Source organism: Myiozetetes cayanensis, unplaced genomic scaffold, assembly GCF_022539395.1.
Source record: "Myiozetetes cayanensis isolate MyiCay16 unplaced genomic scaffold, myiCay2020 scf159, whole genome shotgun sequence".
NCBI lineage: Eukaryota > Metazoa > Chordata > Aves > Passeriformes > Tyrannidae > Myiozetetes > Myiozetetes cayanensis.
This window is the reverse complement of record NW_026087259.1, coordinates 13,027-38,761: the sequence shown is the minus strand read 5'-3', so window position 1 is coordinate 38,761 and position 25,735 is coordinate 13,027. Positions and strand designations below refer to the sequence as shown.

Sequence of the window (25,735 nt, the reverse complement as noted above, 5' to 3'; positions counted from 1 at the left end):
CTTTGAGTATGCTTAGTTGAATTAGTTGCGTGTGATGGCCTGATCTGTTTTAGTTTGGACATATTGTTAAATCCTTGTGTCTAAGTTTTATAGGAGCAGTGCTGAAAAAGTTCTTAGCTTTAGAGGGAAATAAGATTTATTAAGAACACAAGCAAAAAAAATTGTAATGAACATCCAGTGACAAAAATCAAAGAATCGGAATAAAAATTTGTTTGCTCTGGCTCTCAAGCTTAGTTCAGTTTCTTTAATTTGAAATTGTCATTGTTGCGGTCATCAAGAAAAAAAACAGACAGGCAGCAGACATGGAGTAAATTGTGCAAAAAGACAGCTTTATTGCTTTTTCTCACGCTCCCTTTTATATCATCTCTGACCTGCCATGGCATATTCTCACTGGTCCAAATCTGCCAGCATGGCATCTAAAAACACACTGATAGGGTGACCTTCATCAACAAGGATGTGGTAATGCCATTTCCATGTCAACACACACTCCATCACTTCCTTCCAGTTGTCCATTCCGCAACATATCTGCTCGCTCAAGGATACACCCTCAGCTCGTCTAGGTCAATGCACTCTTCTAAGGCCAGGGATTCCACAGACCAGCTGCATACCCTGACATGAAGTGAACCAAAACCTACTAAGATCACTTCCTTTCTAACTTTTAACTGTTGATTTTAGGCAAAGCAGAGGTAAAGCACTGGTTTTTATTATGGAAAGTCTTTTGTTTCTGTCAGCACAAAAATTTTCATAAAAAACATTTCTTATATGATTGGAAAGAATATCTTCTAGCAGGGGTCATGCCTGACAATTCCACAGCTAAATTTTATTAAAAACTGTTCAGACACTAGAATTAGAGACTGTAATATAGAACTATTTGTATACCTGTCAGATTGATAATATGTGGATGGCCATCTTACTTGCCACCTGCTCTCCCTTCCCTTTGCCCTAATAACCTGAATAAGTTTGTGAATATTTTTTCCAGTCCTGTTGGCTCATATTAGTCTCTCATATAATTAAAACCTGTAATCTCTTAAAAAAAAAAAAAATCAGTATTGCTTATTAGTATTGTTCAGAGGACCAAGTTACAGATGCAGCACAAGAAAGAATGAAGTAAAGTTTTCAAACAGATTTTCTCAGGTGCCATTATAAACATTAACATGAAAGAAATAGAGTAATTAAGATAATAACTGATCTACTTTAAACAGTTTTTTAAGCAAGTGATTAATTTTGCAAAGGTCAATTAGCAGGACAACTCCTTCTTATTCGATTTGACATCATGATATTCAGCTAGGAAAAGAATGAAATCACTCAAAAGCTCAATCTCCTTCACTCTTCCCTGAAGACTTCTCAGCTCTATACCCAGTCACAACTCTGCAGCAAACCAGGCAGGTCAGCAGTGACTGCCAATGCTGCTTTCCAGCCTGGGGACTCCCCATCCAAAATTTGCCTCCGAACTACCCCCAATCACTCCAACTGCTCCAATCCATGGTGAACAGTAAGCTAGAATATTATATCTATAGTTTGTACTCAGGAAAATAAACAGATAAGTTACTATTACAAGCTGCTCCAGCGTCCTTTGTTGATTGGTAAAGATTGCAGTGTCTTGTGGCTCAGGAGGTGACTTATCTGTCTTGTGAAATTTGTAAAGGCTCTCTGAAAGACAAAGACTGGTTAGTTAAAAGGCAAATAGATCTAATGTCATTTCTAAAATTGTGATGACTGTTTTAAAAACTTTTCCTTTGATAATGATCAGCAGGCATGTGTAGGGCTTTCTGTATGTCATTCTTTCTTTCATGGCATTCTGTAGGGCTAAAAGGTGGAATAAAGCAAACAGGTTAATAATCAAGTTTTGGTTTGCAACAAAAAGCTACAGGCAAATAAGCAGTCTGTGGGATTATAGCATTTTGTAAAAGCAGTCTCTGCTTGAGCGGTAAGTTGTTGTAGAGATGTTATCTCTTATGTTCTCTCTAGCTTGTTTGTTGCTTGTTCTGATTCTGCTGTAATCAAGATGTTCTGTAACAGTGTCTATATTGCCTGGTGATATTTCTTGTAAGATTCTACATTAAAAACTAAATGTTCTCAATGGTATTGGGACATATTGTGAAAAAGCAATTTTAAAGATGTAATATATTTGAGAAACAGTCTCTAATTATTCCCCAATTTGTGAGAAACAGAGTCTGAAGATATAATCAATTTTCAAATTGGAATTTATTACGTGAGAAATAAAGGACCGGTTTTATTATAAGCAGATAAAATGGACAAGATTATTAACATAAAGTTATGTTTGTTTTTGGCTTATTACTAACCTTTAGGCGTTGTAAGGCATACAGTTCAGTCTCGAAATGTATGTCAGGGACTGACCGCATGGGAATAGGGAGATTACATATTAACTGAAAATAAAGTTGACTCAGTCTTATGCCATGCAGCTGACCATGCGGGCACATGGAGGCGGCCATGTTGCCGGAAACTCTGCCTCTGGCATGGAGGGGGGCACCGAAGAGCCAATCTGAAGAAGAGAAATGCCCCCCCCCATGACGTAAACAGGGTTGGACCTTAAGAATGTTTAAAAGGCAGGGTTTTTAAATCGAAAGGTGTGCTCTAGGAGATTTTGGGACCTGAGCACCCAACACAAGTTGTAATTAAATTTTCCTGCTTATATAGTTATTTTCTTTGTTCTGTGGATTCTTTTTCATCGCCATAAATTCAACAGATGGAGGTTTTCCCCACAATTATATGGTAGAAGCAAACAGAGCTGGGTGTACAGACAGGAAATTCTCCTGAGTCTACCACAGTGATACAGGTTACGAGTCCGTTTTTTATTTCAAGACATCCCATACATATTCATTATTTCACATGCATATACATTTACATCACTATTCTAGGTATTCACCATATGTTTATTTTCACAGCTTAGACTAATTGGTTATCTCTACATTAAGTTATAAATTCATATGTCCTTCGAAATAAGGCACCATCATACTATTTGACCTGATCTGATTTGGACATAATTCTTGGCTAGGAGAACAGGGAAGATGATGGTCTGTTTTATGTCTTTATGGGGGTGCAATTAAGTTTTACAATCCGTTTGTTTTTCTTCCCTCCTGGATTATATTCAGCCATTTGACACAAATTATAACCTGCATTTATTACATATATTTGGTGAAGGAAAAACTTCTTTTGATTCCCTGGGCTGGTTTGTTGTGTAAATGCAGTTAACTGAATGCGTTTTTGATTTAAGCAATCTCTCCCCACAAACTGTAAGACAAAATAACTCTTTTTTTTTCTCTTTTCCCAACCAGAAAGTTGCAGGGTTACAGATTTTATAAAATAAGAGAAAAGTTTTGCTAACTTTGAAAGGTTCTCTGAATAGAGTGATCAGGGCTTTTGCCCTGTTACCAAACAATAGGTTATTTCTATTGTATTATCCCTTATACCTTATCTTTCTTTACAAAGGCAAACTTAAGCCAGAGGGTTTTTTTCTTCTCTTTTCTTTCCTCCTGGCAAAACCTGCTTTAGCCATTTTTGATTTTCTTTTGCCAAAACTTTTTGTTGAACCACAAAAAGTTATCAAGCAATTTTTAAAGACTTGTCTGCAAAATACAGGACAATAGAAGGTGTTTCTTCCCGGAGCTTTGTTTGGGGTTTTCCTGCCGGGCAAGGGTTTGCCATGGAGACCATTTAGATCGGCATTGTTTTAGCTTAACGATTCTCCCTGCCACAAACCGAGAAATAAAATCAGCCCAGAACCACATTGATTAGCTCTGAGCAACCTCTCTCCACTTCACCACTCCCCTCTGTACTAGGTACACAGCGAGAGAAGTCCCCGCATTAAATCAAACTTTGCAGGCATCCGAACCAGCCCTGTCCAGAAAGAAGTTTAGAAAACTAAGCAGCAACCAATCACAAAATAACTTTCCCCTGCCCATGTGGCAACAATAACAACTAACCTTTCCCTAAAACTTCAACTAAAAGGCCACCAATAAGCAACCTGCAAACAAGTCAACTCCTGCTCTCTTCCTACATCCCTCACCATCCCCCACACAAACCCAAACAGCACATCCCCAAATGACAGTTTCTAACCCAAAGATTTTTCAAGGACCATGTAAGCAAACTAAATGATGTAAGACTAGACTGGGAATGGAAGAACTCCACTGACCAGTGTGATGTATAGGTTTTTCATTTACATGCTTCTCATATAGGGAGACTTAGAAGCACAGAAATAAATACACAGTGAATTTGGGTTTGAGTGCTGGGGCAGTTTAAGGTTCACACTAATTTGGCTAAGGGATCTTGCCTGAAGCAACTGACCCACAAACTGCACCTATGAGTTCAGCAAAAATCCACGTGTTGCATGCAACACACTGAACCCGAACAAATTTCACCACCAAGTTTCCAAGTGCAAATCTATATAAACTACCTTAATTCTGTTCTTAAAAGGTTTAATTCTCCCCCTAAACTCCAGCCTCTCTTGCACAAATTTTCTGAAATTCTGTCCAACGTCATGGTACACTTCCATGTCACTCTGAAAATTTCACATCAGCTCCAGTAGGTGCTTGTTGCTTTCTTTTCAAAGAATCCTAATCAATCTCTACCATGGTTGTTTTAATGCATCCACAGCATCCTCCTATTCTACGGAACCACTTTCCTTCTGGGTTGTCTGTGAGGCAAATGATTTCAATCTTATTCCCCTGTTTGACAGTCAGTTCATTCTTCCCTCCCTTGTAGTCAACACAGGCTTGTGTCTAATGAAGAACTTAACCGGGTCCCACTAATTTGAACTTCTTCCTTAATTCCAGTTCTTTCTTTTCTTTTTCCTTTTGTTCTCTTTTCTCCTGCTCCATTCTTCTCTTATCTTCTTTGTTCTACTTCTTCTCTTTTTCCCTTGATGATCTGATGTCATTTATGTCTTCATACATCTCTACATCACCTTCTTGGCCCCCCTGTGTACTTCCATGACCCTGTGAAACAAATACCACATCATCATAATTTTCTTCACTTTCTGGATTTCTTATTGCAGAGCTGGGCTTGATGCTTCTGGGGGCAGACTGGGAGCTTCCATAACCTCCAGGTCTGGGTGAAAGATTGGTTTAGGGGATGGAAACTGTGTGGCACGATCTAATAGAGGCACCAGTGGGGCAAATATGAAAGATCCTATCAGTTTGAAACCTTCATTTCTAGATGTCTTTTTTGGGGTCCTCCTCTGGTATCCTTGCAGTTCCACACTTGGAAGTCTGTTGTGCTTTGCTGGGGACGTGGACGTCTTGAACTCTGGGACCAAGACTCTCTGCCTGGGTGTGGGAGAACCATCTTCTTTTTCTCATTTTTCATCTGATGACCTTACTGCACCAAGTGTGCTCTATTGGTCTTACAAAACTTATGAGGAGAATCTGATCCTTCCTGGATGACTTTTCTTGGCAACAGTGGTCTTGATAACACTCACTGCCTTTTCTTCAGTCTCTTTCTTCATGTTTCTGAAGGTGCCTTGAAATAAAGTCTGCGAGTGATTAGCAGGCTTCAGACCTATTTTAGGAAGATGACTGCTTGCAGCTTCTGCAGCTGAGTTATTTTCACCCATTTCCGTTACTTTCATAAGTGAATGCGTGTTTGTTCTAGGGCCTGACAGTCTACTTTGAAGAGAATCACATTTATTAGAAGTGTCTTTATTGTTAGAGACTTCAGTGTTAAAAGAAGGTTTTTTAAAAAGAGAAGGTTTGGGTTCATTTTCTTGTGCTGCAGGCATTAACTTTTCCTTAATTCCAGTTACTTTTGGAAATACTGGTCTTGCTTCACTCTTCTGCTATGCCAAATTTGATTTTGGTTTTCCTCCCAGAGTATTTTTTTCTTTACCAGGAGGAGCAGAGCTGGGGAACTTGTTCCATGCAGGTTTTGGGTGTAGAGGCTTTGGGTCTTCTTTTGCCGGATAACAGGTTTTGATGGGGAATTTAGTGCATTCAGGTTTTTTCATAGTTTTCTCTGTTTATTGGCTGAAGATAAACACCAAACACTTGTGCCACTGTATTCAGATGTGGTTGCTTTCATTCATCCTCTGTGTCATCACAAGTTGATGGCTTGACCACCAAAGACGGTTTACGAGAAATGGTTCTATAGGAGATACTGGGGCCTTCAGTGCATGTGGCATTTCCTTGAGCTGCTAGTTTCTCGAGGGCTGCTTTCTGTGCCTGTTGTATTTCTTCAGGAACTTGTGTTTTCGGGATTTTTAGGGGTTGACTGTGAGCCAGATCCTCCTCTGTGTCTCTGCCATCTGGACTCAAATTCCTCCATGAGAAACTTTACCCAAGACTTGTGACTCACAGTTAAGGTATTTCTGAGTCTACAAGTCTGTTGCAGAGGATGTCCTGGATGGTAGTCAAAGATGTTCTTTCCCCTTTGATGTTAATGTCCCTTTTTTAAGCTCTGCCAGGGGAGGTTTAGGTTGGATATTAGAAAGAAGTTCTTTCCAGAGAGAGTGATCAGGCATTGGAATGGCCTGCCCAGAGAGGTGGTGGATTCACTGTCCCTGGAGGTTTTTAGGATGAGGCTGCATGTGGCACTGAGTGCCATGATCTAGTAATCACAATGGGGTTGGATCAAGGGTTGGACTTGATGATCTCAGAGGTCTCTTCCAACCCAGTTAATTCTATGATTCTATGATTCTATGTTGTTGTGAGCCACGATTGGAGTTGTGTGTGACAGGAATTCCTGTCACAGGAACCACCCGAAGCAGAGCAGGAGGAGCCTCACAAGCAGCAGTTGCAGGGCAGCAGGGACAGACCGGAGCTGCCTTTGCGGCCTAGGAACTGCCCCCACACAGCCCCTCTCCTGCCCCTTGGGAGCACCAGAACAGTGGGAGCCCAAAGCCATGGACTGGAGGAATTCAGGAGGCATTTTGGGGACATTTTATGGACATTTTGCAGGGCTGGTGCCTAACTAAGAGAAGGAGACCTGAGTGTTATACAAAGACTGGGAAGTGAGTGGTGGGGGGTGAAGTTGTATTGAGTCATGTGGGGCCTGGGCATGGGGGGACTGATGTGGAATAAGGGCTGGACTGTGCTGGTTTGGGGGGGGGGGAGTTAATTTTCTCCCCAGGGCCTGGTGTGGGGCTGTGTTTGGGTTTGTACTGAGCACAGGGCTGAGAAGAGAGAGAAGGTTTTGTTAGGGCTGAGCTCACCCAGAGCCAAGGCCTTTCCTGCCCCTCACACAGCCACGCTTGCGAGGGGCTTGGGGGTGTGTGGGAGGTTGGGAGGGGACACAACCAGGACAGGTGACCCCAACTGCCCCAGGGGATATTCCAGACGCTGTGACATGGTGCTCAATGTATAATGTGGGGGAGAGAAGGAGGGGGCATTTGGAGTGATGGAGTTTGTCTTCCCAAGTCACCCTTCTACGGGATGGGATCTTGTTGTCCTGGAGGGGCTGAACACCTGCCCAAACATGGGAAACCAGGAATGAATTCCCTGTTTGGCTTTGCTCGTGTGTGCAGCTTTTGCTTGCCCTTACTAAACTCTCTTTATCTCAACCCAAGCATTTTCCACATTATCCCCTCCCAGTTCTCTCCCTGATCCTCCTGGTGGGGAGTGAGGAGTGACTGGGAGGGGCTTGGGGGCTGGATGGGGTGAAACCACAACAGCCTTTGTTGGTGTCCAGTTGGGGCTGGGAGTGTTGGAGATACTGGCAGGTGGGATTGGGATGTGCTGATGGAATTTGCAGCTGCTGGTGCTGTCTGGGGTGATGGCAAAAAGGTACAAGAGTTAACAATGGTTCAGCTGGTATACCTTGTCCTGTTTTCTCTACCTGTTCTGCTAGAAGAACATTTTAGGAGCACTGCCTGATATCATGTTCTGTTCTGCTCACTGGCCCAAAGTCCTTATTATAGAAAGAACAGCAGTAGTGCACACAAGGGAATAAATTAGGGAAACTAATAAGAAATAGAAGACCCAGAGCCAGGATTTGGTAAGCTGGAAGAATTCAAGTCACCTGATTGGAGAGGTCAAATCAAGGGAGATGTCCGTGGCGACCACCAGAGGGATGAAGGCTTGAGGAAAAGACCCCCACAGTAGAAGAAGGCGCATGTCTGGAAAGACTCTGCCCAAAGACTCGCCTACTTATTAATATGTATGTTAGATGATGTAACCATGTGTCTAAAGTGTATAAACATCTCGCTTCTGCACTTTCAAGTTGAGCAACTTTGTCCAGCACTAGTTTGCTTGCTCCTAATAGTGTCTAAATAAATACCTTGCTGCTTAAAGAAGTCTCTGAGCAGTTCACATTCCGAGGTTTGTTGGAATCAATTCGGCGACTGCGGCACGACCTCCTCTGCCTGGCTGCAGAATCTGTCTGAACTCGGGTGTGCCCCGGGTGAAGTTTTACTCGGCGGAGCTCCCCTCTTCAATGACTTACTGTGGGGGTGGACAAGGACTTGCTGCCTACTGAGGAAAGGTATTTATATTTGGGTTTGTCTATTTTGGTTTTGGGCTTCCCATAAGACGAGGATGGGACACTGTCTAGCCTGGGAGATACAGAAAAGGACACTTTTCCTGTGGAGTACAACCCCTGTGAACTGGTATGTTCCAGATTTGTTTGCATTTGGTCAAATATTGTTCATTTTGAGGGAAACAAAGTGTGTAAGTTTCCTTTTGGTTGATGGTATTGGCTCCCTTAAGTTCATAACCATCCTATGAACTGGGGGTTGGGGCACGCTGTTGTGTTATGAACTCCTGGAGGGCTGCAGCTGTCACAGGGCTTTGTTTGTTATATGTTGCTTTGTTACTTTTGCATTGTTCTGTCTTATGTTGAAAACAAAGTCGGACACCTGGAGATTTTGTTTGTTCTGAACCAGTTAGAGAAACATCTTGTTAAGAGTCTTCTTATGTTTGAGTTATTATATGGAGGGTAGTTTTGAACACTTGACTAACCACCCTATGAACTGGGGTTTGGGGCACTGTTATTGTGTTAATAGTTTTGTGTGTGTGTTTATTGTCATTTGCTGTTGACTTGTGCATATTGTAGAACCGAGGGACACTGGAAGCAAGAATGCCCTGAATTCACAGGTGGGAGGGGCCGTTGTTGCTTACAGGGTACCAAGTGAGGGGGGTGTCAGCAGGCCTGCCCCTGGGGGACCCACTGGTAAAAATTAAACTAGGGGAAGAAAAAAGAAGAAATAGATTTTTTTTAATTGATACTGGGGCTATATTTTCTGTTTTGAGTCAAGAATTAATACCTAAAACTGATAAATACATTCAAGTCGTGGGTGCAACTGGCCAATCAGAAAAAGCTTTCTTTTCAAACCCCTAAAGTTCAAAATTGGAAAACAAATGGGAATACATCAGATTTTGTATTTACCAAATTCACCTAAACCCTTATTTGTCAGAGACCTACTAGAAAACCTTGGAGCTGTAATAGAATTTAAACAAGGTAAAATCAAACTTAAGGTAAAGGAAGAACAAAAAATAGCAGCTCAGAGTTTAGCAACGAGCTATGTGCACCCAAACCAGGACAATTCAAATGTCAATCAGATTTCAGGTCAGGTATACCCAGGAGTTTGGGCTTCTAAAACACTAGGAAAGCCAAAATGGGCAACTCCCATTCAAACAGAACTACAACCAGGAGCCAAGCTGGTGGCTGAGAAACAATATCCACTGAGGCTAGAAGATAGGAAAGGGATTGAACCAATAATTGAAAACTCTTTGAAATAAGGGCTAAAAGAAAATTTGATTTGGTTTTACAGCACTAGATCTAAAAGATGTCGCCTTCTGCCTCCCCTTAGCGCAGCAAAGTCCTAGCACTGGAAGGTAAATTCAGCTCACTTAGTGTTACCTCAAGGGTTCAAAAATCGTCCCACAATTTTTGGGAACCAATTAGCTAAAGAATTGGAACAATGGCAGTCACCACTGGGAGAGGGTGTACTTTTACAATATGTGGATGATCTATTGATTCCTACTGAAAAACAAGAAGAAGGCATCCAGGGGACAGTCAGTCTCTTGAACTTTCAGAGTCGAAATAGGTATCGAGTCTCTCAACAGAAAGCGCAGCTGGTGCAGAAACAAGTGGTGGACGTGGGATATGAAGTATCAGGGGGACAACGCTCCCTGGGGGAACAACAAGAAACGAAACCATCTGCCAGACCCTCAAACCACAGACAGTGAGAGACCTTCGGGCCTTCCTGGGAATGACAGGTTGGTGTCGTCCATGGATATATCAGTATGGACTACTTGCAAAGCCTTTGTACAATCTGCTGAAAGTGACTAAGGGCAACCTAATCTGGACCCCCAAAGCAAGTGGAGCCTTCAAACGGCTGCAGCGAGAGCTCACGAGGGCTCCGGCGTTGGGGTCGCCTGATGTAGCGAAGCCCTTTTGGTTGTTCTCGCACGAGGGACGAGGAATGGTCCTGGGGATCCCGGTCCAACAACCAGGGCCATATCAAAGGCTGGTTCATCTGCCTGAGGGGAGTAGCAGCAGTGATCATAAATGTAGAAGAAGCCAGGACATTTACAATGGGACAGAAAATTACTGGATTAGTGTCCCATACAGTATCTACAGGGCTGGAACAGAAGGGGAACCACTGGTTGTCACCCTCTCGACTCTTGAAATATCAGGCTATCCTGGCTGAATCAGATGATATAAACATTCAAGTGACTAACGTGGTCAACCCAGCTTCATTCCTAGAAGGCAAAACCACTGTTGAACCCATTGTACCTGGCTACCTGGAGACCATGGAAGCAGTGTATTCCAGTCACTCGGACCTCAAAGAAGAGCTATTCCAGGATGCAGAGGATTGGTTTAGTGATGGCAGCAGGTGTGAGGATGTCTGGGTGTGCTGTAACCACCACTACTGAGGTAATCGAATCCAATCCTTTGCCCACCGGAACCTCAGCCCAAAAAACAGAACTGATAGCTCTCATTCGAACTTTAGAAGTGGCAGAAGGAGAACAAGTTAACATCTGGACTGACTCCAAATATGCTTTTGGCATAGTTCATGCCCATGGAGCAATTTGGAAAGAAAGAGGACTTTTAACTGCTCAAGGAAAAGTTGTGAAATATGCTGAAGAAATTCTACGGTTACTAGAAGCTGTACAACTCCCCTCTCAGGTGGCAATTATGCACTGCCGAGGGCACCTGAAAGGTAACCCTGTCCCCCCAATAGGAATCAGGAGAGCTGATGCAGAAGTTAAGTTAGCTGCTGCAAGAGGTGAGGAACTACCAGTAGCAGCCTTAGTGCCAGAAAAGCTAGATACAGACAAACAAGCAGAGTATCAAGAATCAGATTATAACTGGATACATAAAAATGGAGGGAAGCTGTTAGACAAGGGGTGTCGTCAACTAAAAACAGACCAGCTAGTATTACCAGAAAAATTAGTGTGGCCGTTTGTAAAAGCAGAACATGATAAAACTCATTGGGGCTTGGACTCCCTTTATTAATATTTAAGAACCAGAGTGGCAGGGCCAAATTTACTTACCACAATATAGCAAGTCTGAAAAATAATCCACATTCTGGAACTCAAATACATCAAGGGGCACTTCCCAGGTCAAGTTTGGCCAATTGAGTTCTCTGAGGTCCCAAGTAAAGGGGGGTTTTTGTTACCTTTTAGTTTTGACTGGCACATTTTCTGGGTGGCCTGAATGAAGCATTCCCATGCAGAACAAATGAATCAAGAGAAGTGGTTAAAGTCTTGTTGAATGAAATAATACCATGGTTTAGAATACCTAGAAGTATATGCTCGACTAGAGGATCCCAATTCTGTGCAGAAATTGTACAAGCAATAAGTAAAGTGCTAGAAATTAATTGGCAATTGCATATTCCATACAGACCCCAAGCAAGTGGGACAAGTAGAAAAAATGAACCATCTCACTAAACAGCGAATAGCTTTTCTTTAGACCGTGACTAGACCCTTATTCAAATTAAAACAATAGGTAAAGTTTGATACCAATACAAATTTGTTTCTTGACAGATTTTGGCTAAGTCCATTTCAAGTTCTTTATGGCAGACCCTATGGAGTGAATAAGATTAACAGTGAAGCTTTGCATCAGATAGATAATCAATATGTGTATGATTCTGATATAACTGTGGGGAAATGTCATGGATATGCTCTGGGCAAATTTCCTCTCACCCCCTGTATCAGGGATTGTTGGTATTTTTTGGTCTGTTTGACCCAGCCACCTGTGAAGGTTTTGTTCTTTGCCTGCCAAGTTGACTGATAAACAGGAGCTTGTCCTTGGAGAGAGAGTTTCTTGTAAAAACTGTTTTAATTGGTGTTCTCTGGTTGGTTCGTTGTCTGTAGAGGACATTTGAAGGAGAAAGTGAAGGGGAGAAGATGAAGTAAAGCCCCAAGACCCAAATAGACAAGACCCTTTGAGTGAAACAGCCCATGCGATAGGGGAATTCCAAAGATCTCACGCATGTGCTGAGGGAGTATGCTTACATAATGGGAGGAGGGGCTGAAGGCCTCTAGCTGGGCAGTGCTGGTCACATGGGCCCAGGTAGACGTCACCGGCTAATTGGATAAAAATGCAGGTGGCTCGTGCTCGGGGCTCTCAAGCTTCACATGAAGGACAACGTTGCCTTTTGCGGGGACGCCTGCTATCTTTGTGAGCCTGCTGACCCTCTGAGGATGCAGCCTCTGCTATGGGGAATTATGGTTATCCTGGGAGTCGGTAAGACAACCTCGTAAAACACACCTGTGTGAGTGGGGGTTTCACTGAGGGCTTAGTTCACTCCTTTCCTGTCTCTCTGGTTCCCATTTACTTGACCACTTTTGTAATAAATATTGGGTTTATTGTTGAGTTCTCATCAGTGTCTTGGTTTTCAATCTCAGCATCCTTTCGAACTCACCCTTTTACAGATGCCCTGAGGAAAATAATGACTGGATGTTTTTCAGGAGCAATAAGCTGCCTCTTTTCTTCTTCAGAACACTCACTGTGTAACTCTTTACAGGCCGAGCCTTCCTTCTAAAGCTTTGGAGAGTGGTGGTGGGGGAGTTTCCTTATATTTTTTCCTCTTTTAATGTTGTTAACACAACATTAAAGTTTATTCTTCATCCCATACCTAATTCATTCTCTACCTCTTCGTTTTGACCCACAATTTTGTAAATGAGGAATCATTCTCTGTGTGCATTTAAACAAAATAAAAGTTCCTGCTGCAACGTCTTTGTCAAACATCCTGCCTTTGTTCTTCTCTACATGAGGAATCACAATCTCTAATAAAGGACTTGAATTCTTTTTTCCAGATCCTTCCTTCAAGACCTCCCTTGAAGCTGGAGGGCATTTCCATGTTTGCAGATGTGGAGGGGAAAAGAGTCCCAACCCTGCCAGGGAGCACCAGAACTGGGTCTTTTCAGAACTGCTCTCTTTACATTCCTACCCTCTGCTTTGCTGTCCATGTCCAAGGCCTGAGTGCTCTGGCAGCTCAGTCACTGTCCTGCTGTGTGTCAACCCTGTGACCACGGGCAGGGACAGGCCTTGGGCACTGCTGGGACAGGGCTAGGTTACACAAAAGCACTTCCATCAGCAAAGTGGTTCCCCCTCAGCCACTACCTGAAGGCTGAGGTCTTTTCCCAACACTGGTATCGAGAAGAAGTCCAAGGAATAGCCTCTGCAAAATCTTGTTGCTTTGCTTGTTTCTCCATGGAGACAGTGCAGTGAGGTCAAGGACCCGCTGAGACTTCAGGGACTGAGGGCTGGCTCAGATGTTGTGTGTTGGTGGCCGATGGCCAATGGAGATGACAAATGGTCTCCAAGTCACCTGCCTGGGGCTCTACAGCTGGTACTGGCTCTGATGGCAGGTGAGGACTTGTGTGTAGGAAATGAGGAACTGCAGGAGAGCACAGAGGATCTGCAGGGACAGCCTGTCCCATACAGTCAATAGTGAATGGAGCCCTGGAGCAGAATCCTGCCCAGGGTGGAGTCACCCAGAGCTAAAGTACTAAATCTCCCTGGGAACTGGTAAAGGAGAGTTCTGCAACCCCAGGGGACACAGCAGGAACAGAGAAAGGACTCTGGCCAGTGACTCCTCTTCCCCTCATTGAACTCCCGCTGTGCCTCCCCAGTTTAGGGAGGGCTGGGCTTTCCAGGAGGGTGTCCTGAAGAACTCTGCAGCCCACAGGCTGGATGGAGTGGAGCCCTCTCCTGTCCTCTGTGCCATCGGAAACAGCCCATGGTCCTACCCAGTCTTGTTCTTGGCTACTGAGCCTTCCAGGAATATGGAAGAGGGTAGAGAGGAGTGATCCCTATCCTGCTGCCTCGGCTTCCCACCCTGACCAGCACGGCCCGTGCAGGGTCACCCCAGGGTGCCACAGCCCCTCCCTCTGCAGAGCAGCACTGCCAGCTCAGGGCTTCGCAGGGATCACAGGTTGGGATCTGCAACTGCCCAAGGCAATCTGGACACACTGCTTAGATATTTGTATAGAGCTTTTGCTCCCCAATGTGTTTTCTTGTGTTTTGTCATGATAAGGGCCTATAAAATAGAAGAGGGTATTATCAACTTACCCTCCAGTGTCTTGGCTCATTTGTTTTCTTTTTTTTTTTTTTTTCTTTCTAAATCTTGGATTGACTTTTGATTTTCTTTAGAGTATCTAGGCTTTATATTAGACTGCTGAATTTGAATCTTACTGTCAGGGATCAAAGATTGGATTTTGCTTTCTTCTACTTCAGCTGCCCTTTTCACCTCTCGATCAACCATGGCGTTTCCTCTTTCATGGTCAGTAGAACCCTTCTAGTGAACTTTGCAATGCATAATAGCAACTTTTTCTAGCAACTGGGCTGCTTGTAATAGTTCGAGGATTTCATCTGCATATTTAATTGACTTTCTTTGCCCAGATAATAGTCTTCTTTCTTTCCAAATTGCCCCATGAGCATGAATGACTCTGAATGCGTATTTTGAGTCTACCCAGATATTTATCTTCTTTCTTTTTGCTAACTGCAGTGTTCAGGTTAGCGCTATAATTTCTGCTTTTTGGGCTGAGGTGTTGACAGGGAGGGCTCTTGCCTCTATTACCTCATTTACAGTGGTTACTGCATATCCAGCCTTATGTACTCCTTTCCAGATGAAACTGTTCCCATCTGTGAACCAGGAGTCCTCAGTATCCTTCAGGGGTTCCTCTTTCAAGTCCAGTCGCTGGATACACCGCCTCTACTGTCTCTAGGCAGTCGTGTGTAACTGTATCTCCGGTGGTCCCCTGGAGAAAAGAAGCTGGATTGACAATATTAGTGACTACTATCTCTATATCATCCTGTTCAATCAGTATGGCCTGGTATTTCAGAAAGCGCTGAGGTGACAACCAATGACTTCTTTTTACTTTTAATATTTATAACATTGTATGAAAGACTATGACTGTAATTTTCTGGTCCAGTGTGATCTTTGTGCTTCTTGTATTTTGGTTATCACAGCTGTTACTGCTCTTAGGCAACTGGGCCATTCTCGACTTATTTCGTCTAATTGCTTGGAAAAGTAGGCTACTGGTCTTCGGTATGGTCCTACATCTTGTGCCAAAATTCCAAGGGTAACTTTTTATTTTCATGGGGAAAAGCAAAAAGGGTTTGGTAACCTTTGGTTACTTAAGGGCTGGAGTCCCTATCAGCTCACGAAAGGTTTTGTCAGTTTCTTTACCCCAAGTATTTTGGACTCATCCTTTTAATGAGTTCATACAGGGGCTTTACCAGAAGCCCATAGTCGTAGATCCATAAGCAGCACCATTTGGTCATTCTGAGAAAGGTTTGGAGTTTTTTATTGTCTGTGGCAGGGGAGTTTGGCAGATAGCTTCCTTCTTCACTGTTCTTAGGGTTCGTTGTCCTGCAGTGATTTCATAGCCGAGGTAGGAGACCTGCTGTATGGCTATTTGAGCTTTCTGTGAAGAAACTCTGTACTCAATTAATCTGAGGAAGTTTAGTATGCTAACAGTTTATTTTGTGGGAGAACTGTCCAGGCACGTTGGACTTTCCTTTTCATACAAGGATCTTCTTATTCAAAAGTGAATAGTAATTAACTTTCAGGGTTCAAAGGCAGGCAGAGGAAAGCATCCTTTAGATCCAGGACAGTTAATTATCCTAGTTCTGGTGTTAGTTTGGTTAGCAGTGTATATGGGTTTGCCACTACAGGGTGCAAGTCTTTAGTTAGTTTTATTAATTGCCTAATATTTTGCACTGTCTTATATTTCCCATCAGGCTTCTTTACTGGTAAGATGGGGGTATTATATTTGATTCCCACTCTTTCTAAATATACTGCCTGAATTTTAGGTCTCTATTGGGGCAAGACTCAAAATCTTATTTAATTACCTCTTTTATTTTGGATTTTATTTTGCTCTGTTTTAATCGCAACTTCCAATTGCTTTAGTATGTCTCTTCTTAGTAAAGAGACTGGGAAGTTTAGCATGTAGAAGAATTTTTGGATTCCAAATTGTTTTGTTTTAAAACTTAGACCTTTTTCCATTTGGCGTGTGGCTCCCCTTACCGATATAAAATTTACAGTAGTAGGTACTAAAGTCTGGTTTAATACAGAAAATGAAGCTCCTACATTTATTAAAATGTTGTTAAATTGTTGGGACAGAACATTTACGAATATAACAGACAATAACAAATTAATCTTCTTTGTTTACTTCTTCCTGACTTGTTTCAGTGCATCTCATTTACAGTTGTTAAAGCATTCGTTCATTTCTGCACAAAAGTTGTTTTTATCCATACCACTTTCAGTCTGAGTTCTGGTGGCACAGTTCTCAGGTTTGTCTGTTGAAATAAACTTTCTGCAAACAGACAACTTCTGATACATTGTTAATTCACATTGAGAGCAAAACAGTGTCTCTCCTGATTTTTTGTCACAGCCCCCCCTTTTCACATTAGCTAGTCTAAGGGGAAGAGGGGAGGGGCGATCGAACTGTCTTTGGTAACTTAAGTAACCGTTTTTCTATTTACTGCAAAAGCGGCGAATCTCTCCCCCCCACACCCCTCTCCCACCAAGGGTCAGTGGTGGCTTAGCCCGTAAATACAACTCCATTTACTCGGGCTTTTATATTGCCCCTTTTTTGTTTTAAAAGCATGATTTACAATATAGAACACACATCAAAAACTATTTCTATGTACATATCTTAAGGTAACAAATAATTTGGCATTGTTTTAGGTTTGTGAGAATTCTCAAAAGCACAAATCTTGAGCTACACACCTTCTCTCCCCCAGGGTGTTCTCTGAGTTAAAGTAGCATGCATTTCATTCTTTCTCTCTGAGTGGTACCTTCTAATTGTGACACTGGTTCACGCATGACCATTGCATGAATTAAAATCATAATAGCTTATGATAATAACTTAATACTAACAATGACTCTGTTGCAGCTCTTCTAAAAATTAAGTTCTCAACAGCAAAACCACACAACACTTTCTTATGCCACACTGGCAAATACAACCACAGACCCACTACAGCAGGACTTCTAATCTCAACCTAGATTTCTAATATAAGTATTAACTAATCAATCAATCAATTTGAAGCCCTAACCTCTTTCCTCAGCTCGCTTGGAGAGGGGAAGGCACCATTCCCCCCCTTCCTCTGACTTTCTTTTCTCAACCTCAGTACATGCAGTTCTCTCTTTCTATCGATTCCAACACCATTTTTACCCTTCTTTTTAAAGCATAAAATACACCACAGAAGTAACTTCCCTCTTCCCAAACCAACAAAACCAAAGCTGCAGACTTTTTTTTTTCTTTGTCGCAGTAGACATCGTTGTTCCAGCTCCCTCGCCCCCTGCTTCTCCGCTCAGAGGAGGTGGAGGAGTCAGTGTTCAACCACTTCTGGGCTTTGTCGGTCCCCTCTTCTCCCACCCGTCTCTTTCAAGTTCTCGCACTGTGGTCTCAGTCCCGGCATGATTTTTGCTGCCGGATTTAAACTTGTTTTACGAGAAGCATGGTAAATTTCTCTCTCTTTGTTTCACTCACTTGAATTGTATTTTCTTTGGTTTTATAACTTTGGGGAACTCTGGTTATACATGTTTGTTCAGCTTTAGTATTAACTAGGAATTTTTAGATTTTTTTGTCCTGGGGTCTTAATTTAGTTTTATCAAGATCTTGTTATGATGTTTCAGTCCCAGGAAATAGATAATAAAGCCCTTGACACTCTCCATCTTTTTCAGCTTATTCAAATGGTTTTAGGTCTCTCTGTCTTTCTGGACAATTTCTTTTTAGATGACCTTTTTTCTTACAATAAAAACATTTTATCATCTGGACCCTTGGGGAAATTTGCTGGGGCCTGCTCACGTATACATTTTGGGCTTCTCTCAGTAAGTTTCAAGATCCCTGCTCTGCCATCTGTCTAATTTTTTAAATTTCTAATATCACTCCAAGCATAATTTACAAAGTGGCGATCTAGGGTTGAGTTATGGTCTCAGATGGGAGGGGCGATGGATTGCATTACCCCCCAGGTATAGGTATTGGGTTCTCTCTTTTAGGTTCTGGTTCTTTTGGGACTCTCACATCCCCGATTTGGCAGAGCAGTGTGGTCCACAGCTGAAGGAAGTTGTAAAGGGGAATAGTTTTGCAGGGCTGTGGGAATAGCAACCGAAGGTGGTTGTGGAGGGAGATAGGGGTTATAAGGGGGAAGTAAGTTATTTGATGGTTCCCATTTAATTTCTATTGCTTTTCCTTTTGTTGGCTCTTCTTCTGGTAACTTACAGATAATAATTTCTACTTTATCCTTATTTTCGTAATCTTAATATCTTCCTAATTTGATATCATTACCCCCAAAGGACAGTCAGGGGTAATGCTTGGCAATGCTTGCCTGTTCCCTTTCCTTTTGGGACTACTTATTCCTTGCCCCATGGTTTCCGAGGTCCCTTCTAAATTCTCTCCATCGATCCTCCGAGATCTGTTCTAAATCTCTCCACCAACACAGAGGTCCCTCCTTAAGAATTTCCACCAACCTCAGAGGTCCAATCAACTATTCAACAGCTTCGTCCCTTTTCTGGCTGTGCCCTTTGCAGGGAGACGGAAATGCAGTAATGAGGACTCTGCACTCAGTTCGCAGCTTTTGCTGCGTCTCATTCAATCATTCACTCTGACCTCTTATATCTGCCTAACTGGGAAAATACTTACCATCCGTTGTTCTTTACCCGGGTCTTCGTGCACAAGAATTATAGGCCTTTTTTTTTTTGCTGTAGCACTCCGGAAGGGCGGGACCACTCTGCGGAGCCAAGCCTGAGCTGGAGCACGCCAGGGCCGGGGCCCCCCGAGATCAGGACCAAAACTGCCTCCCCCCCCCCAAACAATGGGTGCTGAAAACAAGCTGAGGCAAGGAGGCAAGGCAAGCTGGAGGGCTAGTGAGAAAACACGGGGGGGCAGAAACCGACAGCCCCCCACACCCCCCCCCACTACAAAGGAGAGCAGTTGAACAAGACAATGCCGATTTAAACACGGTTGCTATGACAACCATTCACTCTATGGAATCCCGCAGAAGCCTGCCCGCAACATTCTTTGAACTTTAATAATGTTTATGAAGAACTTATATGTCTTTAAATTTTAAATTGAACAAGAGGCAAAAATATGTTTGCTTTATAAGTTATAATCTTATCAAAACAGTAAATCAAAGATCGAAGAAACACAAAGTTGAACATTGCTACTCTAAGAGTGAGAAACAAGAGTACCAATTTCTCATTTCATAATCATAACACATAACAGAGACTCAAAAATTTGTTTGTGTGAGAGTGTGGTGATAACTATCAAGGGTGAAGAGAGACGCCCTGCTTCTGCAGGTAACTCGACATAATGCTAATGAAGATTGCAAACAGACTTTGTTGCCTCTTCCAGTGGGTGTTACCTTAGTGAATATAATTGGAGCATGTGCAAAAGTAAAGTCTGTAACTTTTCAAACGCAGGAGCTCCCTAGGACCTTTGCTGCTGCTGCTAGAGTTGAAGGGACATATTTTAACTGTGGGCAGACTGGACATTTTAGGAAACAGTGTCCCCCACATCACCTTTACTGCCACCAGCTTGTCTGCCAATGTAGTTTGCCCATGATGTCATAAAGCAGAACATTTTACTGGGCAGTGTCGGTCCAGGTTTGCTTTCCAGGGACAACCATTGGGGATGTGGTCAACTTCGGCAAACAAAATCAAAAGCAACCGGGGGAGTCAGAACGGCAGGGTGGAGCGGATGTGGTGCTGGGGCTGACTCTACCCCTGCCCCCACCCCCCACCCTGCTGCAGTCCCACCCCCTCCCAGCGTGGTCAACGGATGGTGTCTTGTTGTGTGCCTCCCGAAAGCCTTCTGTATTTTGCAGACAAATCTTTAAAAAATTACTGGATACATTCTTGTGAAGAATAATTTACTACAATGCCTAGTTTCAACATATCTCATTTGACAGAGGCTCATCACTAGGCCTTCAACTTTGAGAAAAACTGCAAAATTACCTGACTCTCTCATCTGTTTCTGCCACGGTAGTCACTTAAAACTGACTAAACTCTTAATAACAATTTGTAAGCTTTTTATTAAAAGTAAAAAACAACTAGAAGAGGTGGATGGACAAGAACGGAGAATTAACTACATCCTAGACATCAGAGACACCTTGAACTGACTTGTTACCATGCCAGTCTCTTGACAGTAGAAATATAGAAGAGAAACAAAAAAAAAGGGACTTGTGGTTGAGTGATCAGAATTTCCATATCTATGACTGGTAGTGTTGTTCACTGAATTTGTCACAGTTGACAGAGAAGTGGAACTTACTGAATAATACTTAAGAGTAATTTAGGAGATCTGCTAATTTGATACTGGTCCTAGTTACTGTGATCCTGTAATTGCAAATTACACCTTCCTTCTTTTCTTTTCCCCCTTCCTGGCATTACGTTTGTGTCTCCCTGCAGTGAACTCATTAAGAAAGTTTATTCAGCCAAATGATATTTTTTTTTTACTTAACTGGATCAACCGTGATCTGTATGTAATACTGTCTTATTATCTCTGACTTAACTAAAAGTTGCCACCCAAAACAAAATGACATCTATAGCAGATAATAGTCATAGCAGTGGAACTTAAACTATGAAACACATTAAGTGCATTTCAGTACAGACATTATTTTCTTGTGTTCTTTCAGTTCACCTGACATTGTTTCTGTTATGCTGCAAAGAAAACTCAAATTACTACAAGATGCAAAAATGCAGAAGTTACTCACCAGTATTATATCCTTGAGTTCCTTAGCTTTTGGTATTCTAAAACAAAACTAACTCACTCATAGAACAAGTTATTGTCAAGAGAGCATTTTACACACCAAACATATTTTCAAAACAAAAAAAAAAGAGGGGAGGAGAATATGCATGTGCATAAATGGGTACTGGATCAGAATGGCTCTCATTTAGGTCTGTTAAGCCTTATATTCCTTGTATTGATTCCTCTTCAGGACAAGTGCAGTTGTTGAACATGACCACCAGAAATGACAGACTGAGAAACACACGGCCAAAAGCTACTTAGAATCTAAAATGTGTGATTAAATGCAAAAGTATAATAAAATTCTAACTATGTGTGAATGAAGGATGACTGAGGTGACCACCTATTGTGTGACTGGAAAAAAAGCTGTACGAGTGAGAAAAACTGTGTAGACATCTATGTGTATGGACTTAAAAATACTTTACATGGGTGTTGAAATAGTTAATAAAGGCAAAGATAAATAATTTGCTAATCAAATTATCTTTGCAATGTTAGTGTTAGTGGTTAGTTTGAATTACAAATGTCAAACCACAATGTTATGTTACTATGGAAAGCTATATCTTACTATGTTAAACAAGTTCTGAATGTAAGCTTTAAATGTGCCTATAAAGATATGGATAAAAGGGGCATAGCCGAGCGGCACAGCCCCCGGCACAGCCTGTTGCAGCCGAGCGAGGAGCGGTAGAGCAGCCGTGGCAGCAAGTTGCCCGAGGGAGGAGCCGGCCCGAGGGAGGAGCCACTTGCCCCGCTTCGAGAGCAGCCGCTGCCATCTGAGGACCACCTCCATCTAGGACCTGCCACCCGGCATCCGGGCGCCGCCTAAAGGGGAGGGAATAGTGGCACATATAAAAGATCATTACACGTTTTTGGCGGGAAGACCGTTGGTGGAACAGGAGTTTCCCTGGGTCTTCCAGCGCGCTGTTTTGCTTATTTGCCTTCAATAAATTTCTACAATATATTTAAAAAAAAAAAAATTTATATCTGGTCATTTGACTATAACAGGTGTCAAGATTTTAAGGGGATGTGTTGTATGAATTTATCTGATCATGGTAAGTTAATGCATGCTAGTATTCGAAGATTGAAAGCAAGAATCAAAGGGTTGCAGATTGATGATGGTTGGGACTGGCTAAATAATCTGTTTAGTAGATGGAGAATATCAGGATGGCTTTTGTCTCTTGTCAGAGCAGGGTTGTTTGTGTTGTTTATTACTGTAGTTGTGCTACCTATGTTGCCGTGTCTTGTGTCTCTCCTGCAGGGGGCCCTGCAGAAGAAGGCACAGGCAATTTTTGTGGCACAAATACAAAAAGAGGGAATTGTTGGGGTAGGCGGTGGGTCCGCAGACCCCATGATGAAGGATATAGAGGTGGAGGATTTTGACTTAGACACTTTGAAGCCGTTTCCCTGAAGAATTCACAGGAACAGTGAAAGACTTGAGAAGGTGCCAAAACTGACCAGTGAGAGAAGAATGTAAATAAGGTGTGAATATCCAATTGTGTGTAAAGACTAATAATAGACCATAGATAGAGAGTTATTATTAGAAAGGTATATAAGGTTCTGTTCGCAGAGTGTGTATAAGAAAGACTGAACTGAGCAATAAAGTAGACTTTCGAATCATCATCATACTGTGCCTGGTCGTCCTGACTACTGCAACAGGGGGATACTGGGACACACTGGGGGTGAACCAGGGGGCACTGGGAGGGACGGGGAGGTTATTGAGGGATGCAGGGAGGGCAGTGGGAGGGAACTGGGGCATACTGGAGGGCACTGACAGAGGACTGGGGAGTTACTGGGGGATTACCAGGGCAGAGGGGGGACACTGGGAGGTTACTGGGCCATACAGAGGGGCAGTGGGAGGTCACTGGGATACACTGGGGTCCTGCAAGATCCAAACATCCTCTTCCTCAAAAAACAACCCAAAACCCCACAAACCCAGAACTCCCCCAGACATTCGGGGCTCGACTCTGGAGTCCCGCAGGACTTTCTCTCTCCTCTCGGTCCCTTCCCTGTTTCCTCTCTCCTCTCGGTCCCGTCCCTGTTTCCCAGCTCCGGCCCAGCCCTGCAGCAGCACCAACGTGGCATCCAAAGCACTGGGGCCATTCCTTGGTCCCTTCCAGGCCTTTCCCCAGGCCCAGCCCAGCTCTCCTGTTCTATCCCACCCCCCGCACAGAGCTCTGGGGGGCACTGGGGGGATTGTGATTCTATGCTGGTGATAAAGGGTGAACAAAATATAATGCAATAATACAAGACTGTAACCTTAGTTGAGTACTAGCCAATTTTTAGATAGAATTAGAATTGGGCCTTGCTTGCTTATGCTAACTCACAGTCAGGATAAAGTTAATTTTATAATGAAGACTTTATCAGGAACAGAAAACCTTAACGTTTAGATAAGGGACTTTCAAACTCATGAGAAAGAGACCTTGAATATTGAGAAAGAGAAGCTCCCGAAGAAGATACCAGATTTCAGTTAATTGGACAGTGCCAACTCAGCAATTCTAAGCAAAGGTAGAAAGTTCAAGCTTAGGAAGACTTCTTACTTCATCCAAAAGACCCCCAAAGACCCCTGAAAGAAAACCCCAAGGGGCGTTCCAAGGCAGAGTTATAGGAGTGGTGTATGTTAATGATTTCCCCTAACACTTTTCTGGAATTTACTGACACAGCTAATGCATATGTAACACAGTTAATGTATATGTAATACAACTAATGCATATGTAACATTATACTGCATTAAAAGAGTTGAACAAAGGCAAAGGGTGTGCGTGATTGGAGGAATCAGCCCCCATGCACCCGGCACTGTGAATAAACATACCTGCTTCAATATTTTTTTGCAAGTTTTGGGGTTTGTTTCCGCAAGTCGCTGGGCCTGGCAGCACTTTGGGAATGTAGGGGGAGCTCCTGCAAGTCTTGGGGACAATAAAACACAAGAGCTCCTGACACGTGTGCGGGTCTTTGTTCAGCCTGATGGGAATTTAGAACTAACAGCATGGCCCTGACCATGGGGTCATAAAATCGTAGAATTAACTAGGTTGGAAGAGACCTCTGAGATCATCAAGTCCAACCCTTGATCCAACTCCACTGTGATTACTAGATCGTGGCACTCAGTGCCACATCCAACCTCATCTTAAAAACCTCCAGGGACGGGGGAATCCACTACCTCTCTGGGCAGACCATTCCAATGCCTGATCACTCTCTCTGTAAAGAATTTCTTTCTAATATCCAACCCAAACCTCCCCTGGCAGAGCTTAAGTCCATGCCCTCTTGTCCTACTGCTGATTGCCTGGGAGAAGAGACCGACCCCACCTGGAAACAACCTCCTCTCAGGTAGTTGTAGGGAGTGATGAGATCACCCCTGAGCGTCCTCTTCTCCAGACTAAACAAGCCCAGCTCCCTCAGCCTCTCCTCATAGGACTTGTACTCAAGTCCCTTCACCGGCCTGGTTGCTCTTCTCTGGACCTGCTCCAGCATCTCAATGTCTTCCCTGAACTGAGGGGCCCAGAACTGAACACAATGCTCAAGGTGCGGCCTCACCAGCGGCTGAGTACAGGGGAAGGATCACTTCCCTCGTCCTGCTGACCACTCTGTTCTTGATGCAGGCCAGGATGCCATTGACCTTCTTGACCACCTGGGCACACTGCTGGTTCATGTTCAACCTCCTGTCAATCAGCACCCCCAGATCCCTTTCCGCCAGGTTGCTCTCATGCCACTCTGTGCCCAACCTGTAGCACTGCATGGGGTTGTTGTGGCCAAAGTGCAGGACCCGGCACTTGGCCTTGCAGAACTTCATCCCGTTGCAATCAGCCCAACTCTCCAGCCTATCCAGGTCCCTCTGTGGAACCCTCCTGCCTTCCAGCAGGTCGACACTCCCTCCCAACTGCAAATTTGCTAATGATGGACTCAATTCCCTCATCTAAATCACTGATAAAGATGTTAAACAGAACCGGGCCCAACACTGATCCCTGGGGACACCACTAGTGACAGGCCACCAGCTGGATGCAGCCCTGTTCTCCACTATTCTCTGGACCCGACCATCCAACCAGCTCTTAACCCAGCGGAGAGTGTACCTGTCCAAACCATGGGTTGCCAGCTTTTCCAGGACTATATTATGGGAGACGGTGTCAAAGGCTTTGCTGAAGTCCAGGTAGACTACATCCACAGCCTTCTCCTCATTCACCAGGCAGGTCACCTGATCATAAAAGGAGATCAGGTTGGTCAGACAGGACTTGCCCCTCCTAAACCCATGCTGGCTGGCTCTGATGCCGTGTCCATCTTGTAGGTGTTGTGTGATTGCACTTAGGATGATCTGCTCCATAACCTTGACAGGCACTGAGGTCAGACTGACAGGTCTGGAGTTTCCCGGGTCCTCCTTGCAGCCCTTTTTGTAGATCAGCATGACATTTGCCAACTTCCAATCATCTGGGACCTCCCCAGAGAACCAGGACTGTTGGTAAATGATGGAGAGCGGCTTGGTAAGCTCTTCTGCCAGCTCCCTCATCACCCTAGGATGGATCCCATCTGGTCCCATGGAGTTGTGTGGATCCAGGTGGCTCAGTCAGTCACTGACTATTTCCTCCTGGAATACAGGG

General features: G+C 43.4%; 1 pseudogene; it reads right to left on the bottom strand.

Moving 5' to 3' along the window:
* Positions 1 to 2,651: 2,651 nt before the first annotated feature.
* Positions 2,652 to 8,066, bottom strand: LOC126637659 (FYN-binding protein 1-like; annotated as a pseudogene).
* Positions 8,067 to 25,735: the final 17,669 nt, after the last annotated feature.